The sequence below is a fragment of the Mesoplodon mirus genome, assembly GCF_964341445.2.
Source record: "Mesoplodon mirus genome assembly, chromosome: 2".
Classification (NCBI taxonomy): domain Eukaryota; kingdom Metazoa; phylum Chordata; class Mammalia; order Artiodactyla; family Ziphiidae; genus Mesoplodon; species Mesoplodon mirus.
In genome coordinates, this window is record NC_138977.1 from 197,948,861 (window position 1) to 197,967,654 (window position 18,794).

General features: G+C 40.5%; 1 long non-coding RNA gene across 1 annotated transcript in view; it reads left to right on the top strand.

The window, feature by feature from the left end:
- Positions 1-18,794, top strand: part of LOC309811077 — a 74,259-nt gene that overhangs the window by 26,249 nt on the left and 29,216 nt on the right. Inside the window, exon 3 of the long non-coding RNA XR_014295100.1 lies at positions 13,800-13,886. This is a non-coding gene — a long non-coding RNA (uncharacterized lncRNA). The remainder of the gene's footprint in view (positions 1-13,799; positions 13,887-18,794) is intronic.

Consider the following 18,794-nt stretch of genomic DNA (forward strand, 5'->3'; position numbering starts at 1 on the left):
GTTAATTGACCATAGGTAAGTGGGTTTATTTCTGGGCTTTCTATCCTGTTCCATTGATCTATATGTCTGTTTTTTGTGCCAGTACCATACTATTTTGATTACTGTAGCTTTGTCATATAGTGTGATGTCAGGGAGCCTTATTCCTCCAGCTCCATTTTTCTTTCTTAAGATTGCTTTAACTATTTAAGGTCTTTGTGTTCTAGTTCTGTGAAAAACGGCATTGCTAATTTTTTTTTAAATTAAACATTTTTTTATTTTTGGCTGCGTTGGGTCTTCGTGGTTGCACACAGGCTTTCACTAGTTGCAGCAAATGAGGGATACTCTTTATTGTGGTGTGTGGGCTTCTTGTTGAGGTGGTTTCACTTGTTGCGGAGCACAGGCTCTGGGCATGTGGGCTCAATTGTTGTGACATGCAGGCTCTGAGGCGTGCAGGCTTCAGTAGTTGTGGCATGCAAGGTTCAGTAGTTGTCGCATGCAGGCTCAGCAGTTGTGGCTTGCAGGCTCTGGAGCACAGGCTCAGTAGTTGTGGCACATGGACTTAGTTGCTCCACGATATGTGGGATCTTCCCAGACCAGGGATCGAACCTGTGACCCCTGCATTGGCAGATGGATTCTTAACCACTGTGCCACCAGGAAAGTCTGCCATTGCTAATTTGATAGGGATTGCATTGACTGTAGATTGCCTTGGCTAGTATAGTCATTTTGACAATGTTGACCCTTCTAATCCAAGAACACGGTATATCTTTCCATCTGTTTGTGTCATCTTTTATTTCTTTCATCACTGTCTTATAGTTTTCAGAGTTCAGGTCTTTTGCCTCCTTAGATAAGTTTATTCCTAGGTATTTTATTCTTTTTGATGTGATGGTAAATGAGATTGTTTCCTTAATTCCTCTTTCTTATCTTTCATTGTTAGTGTATAGAAATGCAACAGACTTCTGTGTGTTAATTTTGTATCCTGCGACTTTACCAAATTCTTATTGAGATTTAGTAGTTTTCTGGTAGTGTCTTTAGGATTTCCTGTGTATAGTAACATTTCATCTGCAAACAGTGACGGTTTTACTTCTTCTTTTCCAGTTTGGATTCCTATTATTTCTTTTTCTTCTCTGATGACTGTGACTAGGACTTCCAAAACTGTGTTGAATAAAAGTGGTGAGGGCTTCCCTAGTGGCGCAGTGGTTGAGAGTCTGCCTGCCGATGCAGGGGACACGGGTTCGTGCCCCGGTCCGGGAGGATCCCGCATGCCGCGGAGCGGCTGGGCCCGTGAGCCATGGCCGTGAGCCTGCGCCTCAGGAGCCTGTGCTCCGCAACGGGAGAGGCCACAGCAGTGAGAGGCTCGCGTACCGCAAAAAAAAAAAAAAAAAAAAAAAAAAGTGGTGAGAGTGGGCATCCTTGTCTTGTTGTTGATCTTAGAGAAAATGCTTTCAGCTTTTCACTGTTGAGTATGTTAGCTATGGGTTTGTCATATATGGCCTTTATTATGTTGAGGTATGTTCCCTCTGTGCCCACTTTCTGGAGACTTTTTTCTTTTAATCATAAATGGATGTTGAGTTTTATAAAAAGATTTTTCTGCATGTACTGAGATGATCATGTGGTTTTTATTCCTCAATGTATTGATATTGTGTATCCCCCTGATTGATTTGCAGGTATTTTAGAATCCTTGCTTCCCTTGGATAAATCCCACTTAAACATTGTGTATGAGCCTTTTAATATATTGTTGGATTCAGTTTTCTAGTATTTTGTGGAGGATTTTTGTGTCTGTCTTCATCAGTGATATTGGCCTGTAATTTTCTTTCTTTGTGGTATCTTTGTCTGATTTTGCTATCAGCATGATGGTGGCCTCATAGAATGAGTTTGGGAGTGTTCCTTCCTCTGCAGTTTTTTGGAATAGTTTCAGAAGGATAGCTGCTAACTCTTCTCTAAATGTCCAATAGGGACTTCTCTGGTGGTCCAGTGGTAAGGAATCCGCCTTAGAATGCAGGGGACACGGGTTCGATCCCTGGTCAGGGAATTAAGATCCCACATGCTGCAGGGCGACTAAGCCCATGTACCACAACTACAGAGCTCGTGCGCCTCAACTAGAGTGGCTGCGTGCCGCAAACTACAGAGCCCGCACGCTCTGGAACCTGTGCACCACAACTACCGCGCCCACACACCCTGGAGCCTGCATGCCACAGCTAGAGAAAAAAACCCACACGCCACAACTAGAGAGAAGCCCATGTGCTGCAGTGAAGAGCCCGCATGCTGCAATGAAAGATCCCGCATGCCTCAACGAAGATCCTGCGTGCTGCAACTGAGACCTGATGCAGCCAAAAATAAATAAAATAAATAAATAATTAAATCTTTAAAAATATAAATGTTTGATAGAATTCACCTGTGAAGACATCTGGTCTCAGACTTTGGTTTGTTGGAAAATTCTTTTTTTTTAATTTATTATTTATTTATTTATTTATTTATTTTTGTGGTACACGGGCCTCTCACTGCTGTGGCCTCTCCCATTGCGGAGCATAGGCTCCGGACGCGCAGGGTCAGTGGCCACAGCTCACTGGACCAGCCACTCCGTGGCATGTGGGGTCTTCCCGGACCAGGGCACAAACCCGTGTCCCCTGCATCGGCAGGTGGACTCTCAACCACTGCGCCACCAGGGAAGCCCAAATTTACTTTTTTTAAACAGCAGGTTCTCATTAGTTATCCATTTTGTACATATTAGTGTATATATGTCAATCCTAATCTCCCAATTCATCACACACACCCCCGCCACTTCCCCCCTTGGAGTCCATACGTTTGTTCTCTACATCTGTGTCTCAGTTTCTTCCCTGAAAACTGGTTCATCTGTACCATTTTTCTAGGTTCCTCATATATGCGTTAATATATAATATTTGTTTTTCTCTTTATGACTTACTTCACTCTGCATGACAGTCTCTAGATCCACCCATGTCTCTACAAATGACTCAATTTCGTTCCATTTTATGGCTGAGTAATATTTCATTGTATATACGTACCACATCTTCTTTATCCATTCATCTGTCGATGGGCATTTAAGTAGCTTCCATGTCCTGGCTATTGTAAATAGTGCTGCAATGAACACTGGGGTGCATGTGTCTCTTTGGCTTATGGTTTTCTCTGGGTATATGCCCAGTAGTGGGATGCTGGGTCATATGGTAATTCTATTTTTAGTTTTTTAAGGAACCTCCATACTGTTCTCCATAGTGGCTGTATCAATTTACATTCCCACCAGCAGTGCAAGAGGGTTCCCTTTTTTCCATTCCCTCTCCAGCATTTGTTGTTTGTAGATTTTCTGATGATGCCCATTCTAACTGGTGTGAGGTGATACCTCATTATAGTTTTGATTTGCATTTCCCTAATAATTCGTGATGTTGAGCAGCTTTTCATGTGCTTCTTGGCCATCTGTATGTCTTCTTTGGAGAAATGTCTATTTAGATCTTCTGCCCATTTTTGGATTGGTTGTTTGTTTTTTTAGTATTAAGCTGCATGAGCTGTTTATGTAATTTGGAGATTAATCCTTTGTCTGTTGATTCATTTGCAAATATTTTCTCCCATTCTGAGGGTTGCCTTTTCATCTTGTTTGTAGTTTCCTTTGCTTTGCAAAAGCTGTTAAGTTTCATTAGGTCCCATTTGTTTATTTTTTTTATTTCCATTACTCCAGGAGGTGGATCAAAAAAGATCTTGCTGTGATTTATGTCAAAGAGTGGTTTTCCTATGTTTTCCTCTAAGAGTTTTATAGTGTCTGGTCTTACATTTAGGTCTCTAATCCATTTTGAGTTTATTTTTGTGTATGGTGTTAGGGAACGTTCTAATTTCATTCTTTTACATGTAGCTGTCCAGTTTTCCCAGCACCACTTATTGAAGAGACTGTCTTTTCTCCACTGTATATCCTTGCCTCCTTTGTCATAGATTAGTTGACCATATGTGTGTGGGTTTATCTCTGGGCTTTCTATCCTGTTCCATTGATCTATATTTCTGTTTTTGTGCCATTACCATATTGTCTTCATTACTGTAGCTTGGTGATATAGTCTGAAGTCAGGGAGTCTGATTTCTCCAGCTCCTTTCTGTCCCCTCCAGACCACTTTGGCTATTTCGGGTGTTTTGTGTCTCCATACAAATTTTAAGAGTTCTTGTTCTAGTTTTGTAAAAAATGCCATTGGTAATTTGAAAGGGATTGCATTGAACCTGTAGATTCCTTTGGGTAGTATAGTCATTTTCACAATGTTGATTCTTCCAATCCAAGATCATGGTATATCTCTCCCTCTCTTGGTATCATCTTTAATTTCTTTCATCATAGTTTTCTGCATACAGGTCTTTTGTCTCCTTAGGTAGGTTTATTCCTAGGTATTTTACTCTTTTTTTTGCAGTAGTAAATGGGAGTGTTTCCTTAATTTCTCTTCCAGATTTTTCATCATTGGTGTATAGGAATGCAAGAGATTTCTGTGCATTAATTTTGTATCCTGCAACTTTACCAAATTCATTGATTAGCTGTAGTAGTTTTCTGGTGGAATCTTTAGGATTCTCTATGTATAGTATCATGTCATCTGCAAACAGTGATAGTTTTACTTCTTCTTCTCCAATTTGTATTCCTTTTATTTCTTTTTCTTCTCTGATTGCCATGGCTAGGACTTCCAAAACTATGTTGAACAACAGTGGTGAAAGTGGACATCCTTGTCTTGTTTCTGATCTTAGAGAAATGCATTCAGTATTTCACCTTGAGAATGATGTTTGCTGTGGGTTTCTCGTATATGGCCTTTATTATGTTGAGGTAGGTTCCCTCTGTGCCTGCTTTCTGGAGAGTTTTTATCATAAATGGGTGTTGAATTTTGTCAAACCTTTTTCTGCATCTATTGAGATTATCATATGGATTTTCTCCTTCCATTTGTTAATATAGTGTATCACATTGATTGATTTGTATATATTGGAGAATCCTTGCATCCCTGGGATAATTCCCACTTGATCATGGTGTATGATCATTTTAATGTGTTGTTGGATTCTGTTTGCTAGTATTTTGTTGAGGATTTTTGCATCTATATTCATCAGTGATATTGGTCTGTAATTTTCTTTTTTTGTAGTATCTTTGTCTGGTTTTGGTATCAGGGTGATGGTGGCCTCATAGCATGAGTTTGGGAGTGTTCCTTCCTCTGCAGTTTTGGAAGGTTTTGAGAAGGATGGGTGTTATCTCTTCTCTAAATGTTTGATAGAATTCAAGCCATCTGGTCCTGGACTTTTATTTGTTGGAAGATCTTTAATCACAGTTTCAATTTCATTACTTGTGATTGGTCTGTTCATATTTTGTATTTCTTCCTGGTTCAGTCTTGGAAGATTATACCTTTCTAAGAATTTGTCCATTTCTTCCAGGTTGTCCATTTTATTCGCATAGAGTTGCCTGTAGTAGTCTCTTAGGATGATTTGTATTTCTGCGGTGTCCATTGTAACTTCTCTTTCATTTCTACTTTTATTGATTTGAGTCCTCTCCCTCTTTTTCTTGATGAGTCTGGCTAATGGTTTATCCATTTTGTTTGTCTTCTCAAAGAACGAGCTTGCTATAAACTTCCCTCTTAGAAGTGCTTTTGCTGCATCCCATAGGTTTTGAATCATCGTGTTTTCATTGTCATTTGTCTCTAGGTATTTTTTGATTTCCTCTTTGATTTCTTCAGTGATTTCTTGGTTATTTAATAATGTATTGTTTAGCCTCCATATGTTTGTGTTTTTTACATTCTTTTTACCTGTAAGTGATTTCTAATCTCATAGCGTTGTGGTCAGAAAAGATGCTTGATATGATTTCAATTGTCTTAAATTTAGTGAGGCTTGATTTGTGACCCAAGATGTGATCTATCCTGGAGAATGTTCCATGCGCACTTGAGAAGAAAGTGTAATCTGCTGTTTTTGGATGGAATGTCCTATAAATATCAATTAAATCTATCTGGTCTATTTTGTCATTTAAAGCTTGTTTCCTTATTAATTTTCTGTTTGGGTGATCTGTCCATTGGTGTAAGTGAGGTGTTAAAGTCCCCCACTGTTATTGTGTTACTGTCGATTTCCTCTTTTAGGAGCTGTTAGCAGTTTCCTTATGTATTGAGGTGCTCCTATGTTGGGTGCATATATATTTGTGATTGTTATATCTTTTTCTTGGATTGATCCCTTGATCATTATGTAGTGTCCTTCCTTGCCTCTTGTAACATTCTTTATTTTAAAGTGTATTTTATCTGATATGAGTATTCCTATTCCAGCTTCTTTTGATTTCCATTTGCATGGAATATCTTTTTCCATCCCTTCACTTTCAGTCTGTGTGTGTCCCTTGGTCTGAAGTGGGTTTCTTGTAGACAGCATATGTATGGGTCTTGTTTTTGTATCCATTCAGTGTGCCTATGTCTTTTTGTTGGAGCATTAAATCCATTCACGTTTAAGGTAGTTATTGATATGTATGTTCCTATTACCATTTTCTTAATTGTTTTGGGTTTGTTTTTTGTAGGTCCTTTTCTTCTCTTGTGTTTCCCACTTGGAGTAGTTCCTTTAGCATTTGTTGTAGAGCTGGTTTGATGGTGCTGAATTCTCTTAACTTGTGCTTGTCTGTAAAGCTTTTGATTTCTCCATCGAATCTGAATGAGATCCTTGCTGGGTTGAGTAATCTTGGTTGTAGATTCTTCTCTTTCATCACTTTAAGTATGTCATACCACTCCCTTCTGGCTTGTAGCGTTTCTGCCGAGAAATCAGCTGTTAACCTTATGGGAGTTCCCTTGCATGTTATTTGTTGTTTTTCCCTTGCTGCTTTCAGTAATTTTTCTTTGTCTTTACTTTTTGCCAATTTGATTACTGTGTCTCAACGTGTTTCTCCTTGTGTTTATCCTGTGTGGGACTCTACGCACTTCCTGGACTTGGGTGGCTATTTCCTTTCCCATGTCAGGGAAGTTTTTGACTATAATCTCTTCAAATATTTTCTTGGGTCCTTTCTCTCTCTCTTCTCCTTCTGGGACCCCTGTAATGCAAATGTTGTTGCATTTAATGTTGTCCCAGAGGTCTCTTAGGCTGTCTTCATTTCTTTTCATTCTTTTTTCTTTTTTCTGTTCTGCAGCAGTGAATTCCACCATTTTGTCTTCCAGGTCACTTACCATTCTTCTGCCTCAGTTATTCTGCTATTGATTCTTTCTAGTGTATTTTTCATTTAAGTTATTGTATTGTTCATCTCTGTTTGTTTGTTCTTTAATTCGTCTAGGTCTTTGTTAAACATTTCTTGCATCTTCTCGATCTTTGCCTCCATTCTTTTTCCGAGGTCCTGGATCATCTTCACTGTCAGTATTCTGAATTCTTTTTCTGGAAGGTTGCCTATCGCTACTTCATTTAGTTGTTTTTCTGGGGTTTTATCTTGTTCCTTCATCTGGTACATAGCCGTCTGCCTTTTCGTCTTGTCTGTCTTTCTGTGAATGTGGTTTTCATTCCACAGGCTGCAGGATTGTAGTTCTTCTTGCTTCTGCTGTCTGCCCTCTGGTGGATGAGGCTATCTAAGAGGCTTGTGCAAGTTTCCTGAAGGGAGGGACTGGTGGTGGGTAGAGCTGGCTTTTGCTCTGGTGGGCAGAGCTCAGTAAAACTTTAATCCACTTGTCTGCTGATGGGTGGGGCTGGGTTGGTTATTGAGGTGACCCAACACTGGAGCTTCCCCAGGCTCTTTGGTGGGGCTAATGGTGGACTCTGGGAGGGCTCACACCAAGGTGTACTTCCCAGAATTTCTGCTCCCAGTGTCTTTGTCCTCACAGTGAGACACAGCCACCCACCACCTCTGCAGGAGAGCCTCCAACATTAGCAGGTAGGTCTGGTTTAGTCTCCTATGGGGGTCACTGCTCGTTCCCCTGGGTCCTGATGCACACACTGCTTTGTGTGTGCCCTCCAAGAGTGGAGTCTTTGTTTCCCCCAGTCCTTCGAAGTCCTGGAATCAAATCCTTCTAGCCTTCAAAGTCTGATTCTCTAGGAATTCCTCCTCCCGTTGCTGGACCCCCAGGTTGGGAAGCCTAACGTGGCACTCAGAACCTTCACTCCAGTGGGTGGACTTCTGTGGTATAAGTGTTCTCCAGTTTGTGAGTCACCCACCCAGCAGTTATGTGATTTGATTTTTTTGTGATTGCCCCCCTCCTACCATCTCATTGTGGCTTCTCCTTTGTCTTTGGGTGTGGGGTGTCTTTTTTGGTGAGTTCCAGTGTCTTCCTGTTGATGATTGTTCAGCAGCTAGTTGTGATTCCTGTGCTCTCGCAAGAGGGAGTGAGGGCACGTCCTTTTACTCCGCCATCCTGAACCAATCTCCCTGTTGGAAGATTCTTAATCACACTTTCTATTTCAGTGCTTGTGATTGGTTCATATTTTCTATTTCTTCCTGGTTCAGTCTCGGGAGATTGTACCTTTCTCAGAATTTGTCTATTTCTTCTAGGTTGTCCACTTTATTGGCATATATTTGCTTATAGTAGTCTCTTACGGTCCTTTGTATTTCTGTGGTGTCAGTTGTAACTTCTCCTTTCTCATTTCTAATTTTATTGATTTGGACCCTCTCCCTTTTTTTCTTGATATGTCTGGCTAAACGTTTATCAATCTGGTTTATCTTTTCAAAGAACCAGCTTTTAGTTTCATTGATCTTTTCTATTGTTTTCTTAGTCTCTATTTCATTTATTTCTGCTCAGATTTTTATGACTTCTTTCTTTCTAGTAACTTTGGGTTTTGTTTTTTCTTTTTCTTGTTGCTTTAGGCGTAAAGTTAGGTTGTTTGAGATTTGTCTTGTTTCCTGAGGTAAGCTTGTATTGCTATAAACTTTCCTTTTAAAACTGCTTTTGCTGTGTCTCAGGTTTTGGATTGTTGTGTTTTTGTTTTCATTTGTCTCTAGGTATTTTTTGATTTCCTCTTTGATTTCTTTGGTGATCCATTGGTTGTTATAGTAGCATATTGTTTAGCCTCCACATGTTTGTGTGTTTTTGCAGTTTTTTTTTCTCTTGTAGTTGACTTCTAATATATAGCATTGTGGTTGGAAAAGATGGTTGATATGATTTCACTTTTCTTAAATTTACCTAGGCTTGCTTTGTAGCCCAGCATGTGATCTGTCCTGGAGAATGTTCCATGTGCACTCGAAAAGAATGTGTATTCTGTTGCTTTTGGATGAAATTCTTTATAAGTATCAAATAAGTCCATTTAGTCTAATGTGTCATTTAAGACCTGTGTTTCCTTATTGATATTTATCTGCATGATCTGTCCATTAATGTAAGTGGGATGTTAAAATCCCCCACTGTTGTGTTACTGTCAATTTCTCTTTTTATGTCTGTTAACATTTGCCTTATATATTGAGGTGCTTCTGTGTTGGATGCATACATGTTTACAGTTGTTATATCTTCTGGGATTGATCCCTGATTGTTATGTAGTGTCTTTCTTTGTCTTTTGTAACAGTCTTTATTTTAAAGTTTATTTTGTCTGATATGAGTATTGCTACTCCAGCTTTCTTTTGATTACCACTTGCATGGAAAACCTCTTTCCACCCCCTCATTTTCAGTCCATATGTGTCTCTAGATCTGAAGTGGGTCTTTTGTAGACAGCATATATATGGGTCTTTTTTTTTTTTAATCCATTCAGCCAGTCTGTATGTTTTAGTTGGAGCATTTAATTCATTTACATTTAAGGCAATTATCGATATGTATGCTCTTATTTCTATTTTGTTAATTGGGGTTTGTTTTTTGTAGGTCTTTTTTTCTTCCTTTTCTCTTTTGTTCTATTGTGATTTGATAAATATCTTTAGCATTGAATTTGCATTCTGTTTTCTTTTTTGTATGTATATATCTATTTTAGACTTTTGGTATGTGGTTTCCCTGAAGTTTTGATATAGCACACATACATGATTGTTTTAAATTGCTGATCTCTTAATTTCAAATGCATTTCTAATATTCTGCATTTGTACTCTCCTCTTCTCATAATTACTGGTTTTGATATTATTTGTGTGTGGATGATTTCCTAACTTTACTGTATGTTTGCCTTTACCAGTGAGCTTTCCCATTTCATAATTTTCTTGTTTCTAATTGTGGCCTTTTCTTTTCCACTTAAAGAAGTTCCTTTAGCATCTGTTGTAAAGCTGGTTTGGTGGTGCTGAATTCTTTTAGCTTTTGCTTGTCTGTAAAGTTTTTGATTTCTCTACCGAATCTGAGTAAGAGCCTTGATGGGTAGAGTATTCCTGGTTGTAGTTTGTTCCCCCTCATCACTTTAAACATATGGTGCCAATCCCTTCTGGCCTGCAGTTTCTGCTGAAAAATTGGCTGATAACCTTATGGGGGTTTCCTATATTTTGTTTGTTGCATTCCCCTTGTTGCTTTTAATATTTTCTCCTTATCTTTAATTTTTGTCAATTTGATTACTATATGTATTTGTGTATTCCTCCTTGGGTTAATCTAGTATGGGACTTTCTGCACTTCCTGGACTTGAGTGACTATTTCCTCTCCATGTTAGGGAAGTTTTCAGCTATTATCTCATCAAATAGTTTCTCTCAGGGCCTTTCTCTCTTCTCCTTCTGGGATCCCTATAATGTGAATCTTGTTGCATTTGATGTTTTCCCAGAGGTCTTTTAAACTCTCCTCATTTCTTTTCATTATTTTTTCTTTTGTTCTGTGGCAGTGATTTCCACCACTTGGTGTTCCAGCTCACTTATCCGTTCTTCTGCCTCATTTATTCTGCTGTTGATTCCTTCTAGTGTATTTTTCATTTCAGTTATTGTATTTTTCAACTCTGTTCTTTATATTTTCTAGCTCTTTGTTTAAAAACTTCTTGTCACTTCTCACTCTGTGCATCCATTCTTTTCCCAAGTTCTTGGATCATCTTTATGATCATTACTCTGAACTCTTTCTCAGATAGATTGCCTGTCTCCTCATCACTTAGTTGGTCTTCTGGGGTTTTATCTTTTTTCTTCATCTGGAACATATTCCTCTGCCATCTCATTTTGTCTAAATTTCTATTTGTATTTTTATGTATGTGGAAGGTTAGTTATGTTTCTCTACTTTGACCCTCTGTAGGGGATGTCCTATATGTCCCAGCAGCACAATCCCCTCTCATCACCCAAGGGCCAGGGACCAGCTGGTCCTGGGGTAGGTTCTGACCTGTGTTTGTGGAATCACTTCTGCAGGCTGTGGGACTGTCGTTTTCTTGCTTCTGATGTCTGCCCCCTGGTGGGTGAGGCTGGTCTAGAGGCTTGTGCAGGCTTTTTGGTGGGAGCGGCCTGTGCCTGCCCACTGGTGGGTGGAGCTGTGTCTTGGGCAGGGCTGTGTCAGTGGTGTGTCTAGAGGCAGCTGTGGGCTCAGGAAGTCTTTAGGTGCCCTGTCTGTTGATGGGTGGAGCTGTGCTCCTGCCCTGATGGTTGTTTTGCCTGAGACATACCAGCACTGGAGCCTACGGGCAGTTGGGTGGGGACAGGTCTTAGGGCCAGAATGTCAGCCTCCAGGAGAGCTGGCACCAGTGAATACCCCCTGATACCTTCACCACCAGTGTCCTTGTCCCCAGATGAGCCACAGCCACCTCCCACCTCCCCAGGAGACCCTCCAGGACCACCAGGTAGGTCTGGCCCAGGCTCCTACGAAGTCATTGTTTTTGCTCTGGATCCCGGTGTGCACGAGACCTTGTGTGCTTCCTCCAAGAGTGGAGTCTCTGTTTCCCCCAGTCCTGTGGAGTTCCTGCAATCAAACCCCACTGGCTTTCAAAGCCAAATGCTATGGGGGTGGCTCCCCCAGCTGCCAGACACCCAGGCTGGGGAGCCTGACATGGGGCTCAGAACTCTCAGTCCTGTGGGAGAACTTCTGCAATATAATTCTCCAGTTTCTGGGTAGCCCACCTGGAGGTTGGGGATTTTATTATATCATGAGTGCACCCCTCCTGTTTCATTGTTGTTTCTTCATGTCTCCGGATGTAGAATATCTTTTTTGGTAGGTTCCAGTCTTTTTTTTATCAGTGGTTGTTCAGCAGTTATTTGTGATTTTGACGTGCTCATGAGAGGAGGTGAGCTCAGGGTCCTTCTTCTCTGCTATCTTGTCTCAAGTCTCTCCAATAACTTTGTATTGTTTAATTTAAAAAGTAGAAAAAGGCAACTTGTGGGGGAAAAAGGGGTAATAAAGTTAAGAGAACAGATAAGATTGCCTGGGCAACAGACTGTAGAGAGAAGCTTGGGGAACGTTTGTCTGTATTGAAAGGGTGAGGAGAGGATGAGAAGAATTCAAAGAAACAGCGAGGGGCAAGGCAGGAATATCTCCTGGAAGCTAAAGAAAAAGAGCATCAGGCAGGGCTAGCCTGTGGTACTCACTGCTGATTGGCTACCCAAAGCCATTCCCAACCCTCTCCTGCCTTGCCCCCTCCCTTTAGCAATTTCTTTTTTTATATAGATATAAATTTATTTATTTTATTTTTGGCTGCATTGGGTCTTCGTTGCTGTGCGCAGACTTTCCCTAGTTGCGACGAGTGGGGGCTATTCTTCGTTGCAGTGCATGGGCTTCTCATTGTGGTGGTTTCTCTTGTTGTGAAGCACAGGCTCTAGGCACATGGGCTTCAGTAGTTGCGGCGTGTGGGCTCAGTAGTTGTGGCTCGTGGGCTCTAGAGCACAGGCTTAGTAGTTGTGGCACACAGGCTTAGTTGCTCCGTGGCATGTGGGATCTTCCCAGACCAGGGATCAAACCTGTGTCCCCTGCATTGGCAGGCGGATTCTCAGCCACTGCACCACCAGGGAAGTCCCCTTTTAGCAATTTCTTTACAGCCGGGAGTAGCCACATGATTGGCTCCAGCCAATGAGATGTGAGAAGATGTCTGCAGGGAGGCTTTTGGAAAAGCTTTTCCTTCCCTAATGAGGGAAGCATATAAAGAGAAAAAGAGAAAAGTTCTGTCCTTTGTGCTGCTTCTTGCCTTCAAATATAATTGTATGAAGATATGATACTTGGAGTTGCCATCGTAGCCAGCTTCTAATGATGAAAGGTCAGGGGACTCAAACACTAACCCAGAGCCCTGTCTGCTTTCCTGTGAAATATAAGACATATCTGTGTCACATAAGCTGCCACTTGTTGGGCCACCTGTACTACAGTTAAAGTCATTCTTAACTGATACAGAAAATATGGAGGGGCACAAAGTTCTTAATGACCTTTGAACTTTGCAGATCTGCAACACTACATAGTGCAGGCAATGAAGGGTTAGTGTGGCAGTGAGGAAGCACAGGTCCAGGCGAGCCTGGACCACACTTCTGAGAGGCTTGTGAGTGATAAAAAATAACATGACATGGAATCGTGAGGGGTACCTGAAGATTGCTTCTGTGCCATTTCTGCTGTTGTTGGCTCTGGCAGAAGACTGAGGAGGGACATACTGAAGTTTCAGTGTTCAAGCACATAATAGGTGCTCATCAAATGGTTATCACTGTTATCATTATTCCATGGGGTCCCTCTTGGAAATGTTTTAATCTTTGGGTAAACTTTAGATGTTCCAGAGGTATACTGGTCTGCAGACTTGTCCTTGATGGCTTTCCTTGGAGGCCGTAGAATGTAATCAATGGAAAGGACCCTGGCTTTGGAGTGAGACTGAATCCACTTACTTGCTGTAAAAAAGAAACCTTGGGCTAAACTTCTCTGAGTCTCAGGTTCCTCACCTGTTGACAGAGAAAAGAATACCTACCTTATAGCTTTGGTATGAGAAGTAAATGAGATAATGCATGGAAAGTGCTGGTACACAGTAGGCACTGGAATAACTGGAGAGTGCTGTGGTGGGCACTGCAGGTTGCCGTTCAAACATCACTTCCTGTTCCTCCTTCCTAACAGAGCCCCCTCTTTGGTCCAGATGTCTCCCCTCCCTGATGAAGAAACCAAGGCTCAGCTTAGGTGGCATTTCTGTGGTCTCATAACCTGGTAAGTGTCAGAGGCAGCACTTGAACCCAGGTCTTCTGACTCCCAGCCCATTGTTCTTTTCTTTTTAAATTTATTTTATTGAAGTATAGTTGATATACAATGTTGTGTTCATTTCTGGTGTACAGCAAAGTGATTCACTTATACATATATATATATATATATTTTTTTTTCATATTCTTTTCCATTATGGTGTTAACTGAAAAAAAAAAAAAAATACACAACCTAGGTCACTCTGAGGGACTGCTCCCAGGCTTGAAGTCCTCAGAAAGTCTGCCAAATAAAACATCACTCTCAACTTCTAGGTTGTGTATTTTTTTTTTCAGTTGAGAGTTTTGGTGGCCAATTATGAAGGGTCCCAGAGTAGACTTCTCTCCTTTGCCTGAACTCTGCAAGGAACAGGAGCCTTGGTACCAGTAGAGGCCGCTTGGGCCCATCTGCCTCCTCGAGGGGTACAGACGAATTTGGAGGAGTCTCTCCTGGTTCTCAGATCTCTTGATTATCGGTTGATGATCCTGAGTTTTATTTGGTGGTATCTCACCGGTACGTGGCTCCCCAACTGAAAGATATTGGGGAGTGCCCCCCACCCCCCGATTTAAAGGCATTAAGTGAGGCTGGTTGAAAAACACCGGGAGAAAGTGCCCATAACTGAAAGATATTAGGGGAGCCTGGGATTTGCTCAGTAAAGGAAACTGAGCGGTCTGAACTGAGAGGCTGGGGAGGAGGCTGACCTGACATCTTTCATCAGATTGGCTACCTTAACAAGAATTCGTCGGGATAAAAGTAAAAATATTACATGAGAGCTTCTCAGCTCCGAAGAAGTGACTCCTCCTGGATGGCAACGGCCCTCTCAGGCGGCTGAGAAACTTGCAGGAGTGGTGGAGGCAAAGACCTCATGCTGGGTAACTGTCCCTATAGGGAAACCTGCTCATTTTAGTTAACAACCTGCTCAAACAGGGACACAAATAAGAACTGGCCATTCCATGATCTGAGCACCCATGGTAGTCTTATGCTACCAAAGGGAGAACCCGAGACATGTAAAAGGGAGCTAAAACAACTTGAGGGCAAAAACCTAGGGGAGTGAAGCTCACAGACAGCACATTAGCCCACCACACAGTTTTCACTAGAAAATTTTATCCCCAATAAATTCAACTTTAAAATGGGAAACAGATTCTCTCAAACAGAGAAAGGGGCATCAGAAAGCCAACTTCCAACTAACACTCCAGCCAGATTCATGTATTCAATACAATACATACAGAGCTCACACTTGGAAGTACCTACCTAATTGGGGAAATTAAATGAAAAGAGATCTCAACCTTACGTGGCCAAATTGGGGCTCTTTTGACATTCCAAAACTGTTTTTTGTTTGTTTGCGTACGCAGTTCAGTTAAGAAGCCAGCTTGATAAAAACATATTTTCAAAATTCTGACCTTAACCAGGGGAACTTGCATTTCTCTTCCTGTGTCTTTGAGATGTAAATGTTCTACCTGATCTTAGGGTGTAGTGTGTGTGTGTGTGTGTGTGTGTGTGTGTGTGTGTGTGTGTTTTGAAAACTTGACCTCTGCTATACTATTTTGGGGAGTAAACTTTCTGGATCTTACTTAGGTGACATTCTCCCCACTCTTATGGAGAAGCCTCTTGTGTCTTGAATCACTATTAATATATATCTCATTAATAGCCAGAGATAGATCCTTTAAACTGGAGAAACTTCTAAATTGGTATATTTTTAGAGAGCTCTCATTATAAACAACTGTTTTATTGGTACCTATAAAAAAAATCGAATGTGAAAATATAAATATATCTCTAATGGTTAACCTAAGAACTCTCTTAGTTTAAATCAAACAAGAAAAACTGGTTTGGAAAGCCTTATAGTGTTCTTAGCTTCCCCTCAATGGGTCTTACAGATGCTAATAAAAACATTAAATTAGGTTGATTAACAGGAAAGAAAAAACTGTAGAGAAGGTCTAGAGACTTTTTCCAACAAGGTAGACATTTAAAAGTTACTTATCCCAAATGGATAAAGAAATCTTTAGATGGTTATTTTAAATGGGATAAATAAAACGGACATTTATGGGATTAAAACACAAGGTTTTGATATTATTACTACCTAAGGTTAAATTAGCTAAAAGGGACCCTCTGCTGGTCCCCAACATAACAGGCCAAACAAGTCTGCTCTATTTACCCCAGTTTAAATTATATAAGGGGATGGAAAATTACACTGATATACTTGACCAACAATTACTTGGGGCAACAGTTAGGCCAATTAATCAAGATTGACAAAAGGGCCTGAGGTTCAACCCCTCTTTGGGGATCCCAGAGCCTTTTATATAAAAATAGAGTAAATGGACAGGGAAACAAAAGAAAGAAAAATTTCTAGGATACCTCCTGTAAGATCAAAACTTGTTGTTTGGGTCCTATCCTAATGAAAACTAAAGTTAAGGGTATAAAAGTTGATAAAATTGAGATAAAGTTTATAAGAATTTATAGATGGGCTTTATATAAGATGGTTACATCTCTTTTTTAAAATCTTTTTTAAATTTATTTTTTATTGAAGTATAGTTGAATTACAATGTTGTGTTAATTACTACTGTTCAGCAAAGTGACTCAGACATATATATATATACACACACACATTCTTTTTCATATTCTTTTCCATTACGGTTTATCACAGGATATTGAATATAGTTCCCTGTGCTATACAGTAGGATCTTGTTGTTTATCCATTCTATATATACCAGTTTACATCTGCTCATCCCAAACTCCCAATCCAACCCTCTCCTACCCCACTCCCCCTTGGCAACCACCAGTCCATTCTCTGTCCCTGATTCTGTTTCTGTTTCATAGATAGGTTCATTTTTGTTATACTTTTTAGATTCCACATATAAGTGATATCATATGGTATTTGTCTTTCTCTTTCTGATTTACTTCACTTAGTATGATAATCTCTAGTTGCATCCATGTTGCTGCAAATGACATTATTTTGTTCTTTTTTATGGTTGAGTAGTATTCTATTGTATATATGTACCACATCTTCTTTATCCATTCATATGTTGATGGACATTTAGGCTGTTTCCATGTCTTGGCTAGTGTGAATAGTGCTGCTGTGAACATAGGGGTGAATGTAATATCTTTTTGAATTATAGTTTTGTCTAGATATATGCCCAGGAGTGAGATTGCTGGATCATATGGTAATTCTATTTTTAGTTTTCTGAGGAACCTCCATACTGTTTTCCACAGTGGCTGCACCAACTTACATTCCCACCAACAGTGTAGGAGGCTTCTCTTTTCTTCACACCCTCTCTAGTACTTTTTTTTGGCTGCTCCACGCGGCTTATAGGATCTTAGTTGCCCAACCAGGGACTGAACCCTGGGCCCTCGGCAGTGAGAGCTTGGAGTCCTAACCACTGGATTGCCAGGCGATTCCTATACTGGCTTTTAATCTTTGTTTTCCAGAAAAACCTTACCTCATGCTATGACCTACAACAAGTTGATAAAATGTTTTGTCTTTGTTTACAACAGTATACTTTTTTCCTCTCTACCTTATCATTCCAAAATTTGGCTTCTCCAGCTGGCTCTCCTGTGGACTTGATGGTTTATTGCAACCGGATTACAACTAGTTATACTAATCATTGTTTTGTTCTTTGTCTGTCTCTCTGCTGCACTATGACTCTATTAATGTTACTGGCTCTATTACTTATATCCTGTCTATTTTATAAGATCATTGTCTCTTACCCAATGTGTAAACAGGCCTCCAACAAAATTGATGATGGCTAAACATCTTGAGTAAATAGATCACACTTAAAACCCTACATAGAATATTTGTAATAGTGTAATTCTAGGTATGGGAAGAAGCAACAAAGGAAAACATTTTCTGGATCATAATAGACTAGTAAGACAGATCCAGAGAATTTTAAATTGTCAACAGGGCCAGACCCAAAATTAGCACCTCGAGTGGCAAATCAACAGAATCTTTGCCTGATCTAGGAATAAGCTTCCTAGCAATGTGGGACAAAAAATTGGTCATGAAATGTCTCCCAAACCTTGGTCAAATTTATGACTGTGAAGGAGAAATGTTGCCTGCCATATCAGTAAACAAAGGATGTTGCAGCTATCAAGCCAACATATTACAGCCGCCCTTGACGGTGAGCCCAGAGGGAACTCAGGATGGAAACAGAATGCTGGTCAACAAGCAGTCAGCTGCTGCAGCCACTCCCCCAAGGGTGCACCCTGTGGAGACTCAGGATGAGAAAGCACAGAATACTGGCCCCAGATAGCTGAGGAGCACATCAAAGGAATGATTTCAGTAAGCCCAGACTTTGCATCTTCCCACACGTAGAAAAGCACTAATTTCATCAATTTGAGATGTCTGGTTTTCTTTAATTAACAATAATCTTTTGATGTTCCGACTACCTGGTCTTTGATGCCAAAACTCCTATATATCCTGGCTCCCCGCTTGCCTCTTTGGAGCAGTCCCTCAGAGTTATCTGAGAGTCCTGTCTGCTGGGCTTGAAGTCCTCAGAAAATCCATCAACTAAAACATAACTCTCAACTTCTAGGTTGTGCATTTTTTTCAATTGACAATGGTTTATTACAGGATTTTGAATATAGTTCCCTGTGCTATACAGTAGAACCTCGTTGTTTGGCCATTCTGTATATGATAGCTTGCCTCTGCTAATCCCAAACTCCCAGTCCATCCCTCTTCCACCCCTCTCCCTCCTGGCAACCACAAGTCAGTTCTCTATGCCTGTGAGTCTATTTCTGTTTTCTAGATAGGTTCATTTGTGTCATATTTTAGATTCCTCATATGCAATATTGTGGTATTTGTCTTTCTGATTTACTTCACTAAGTATGATCATCTCTAGTTGCTTCCATGTTGCTGCAAATGACATTTCGTTCTTTTTTATGGCTGAG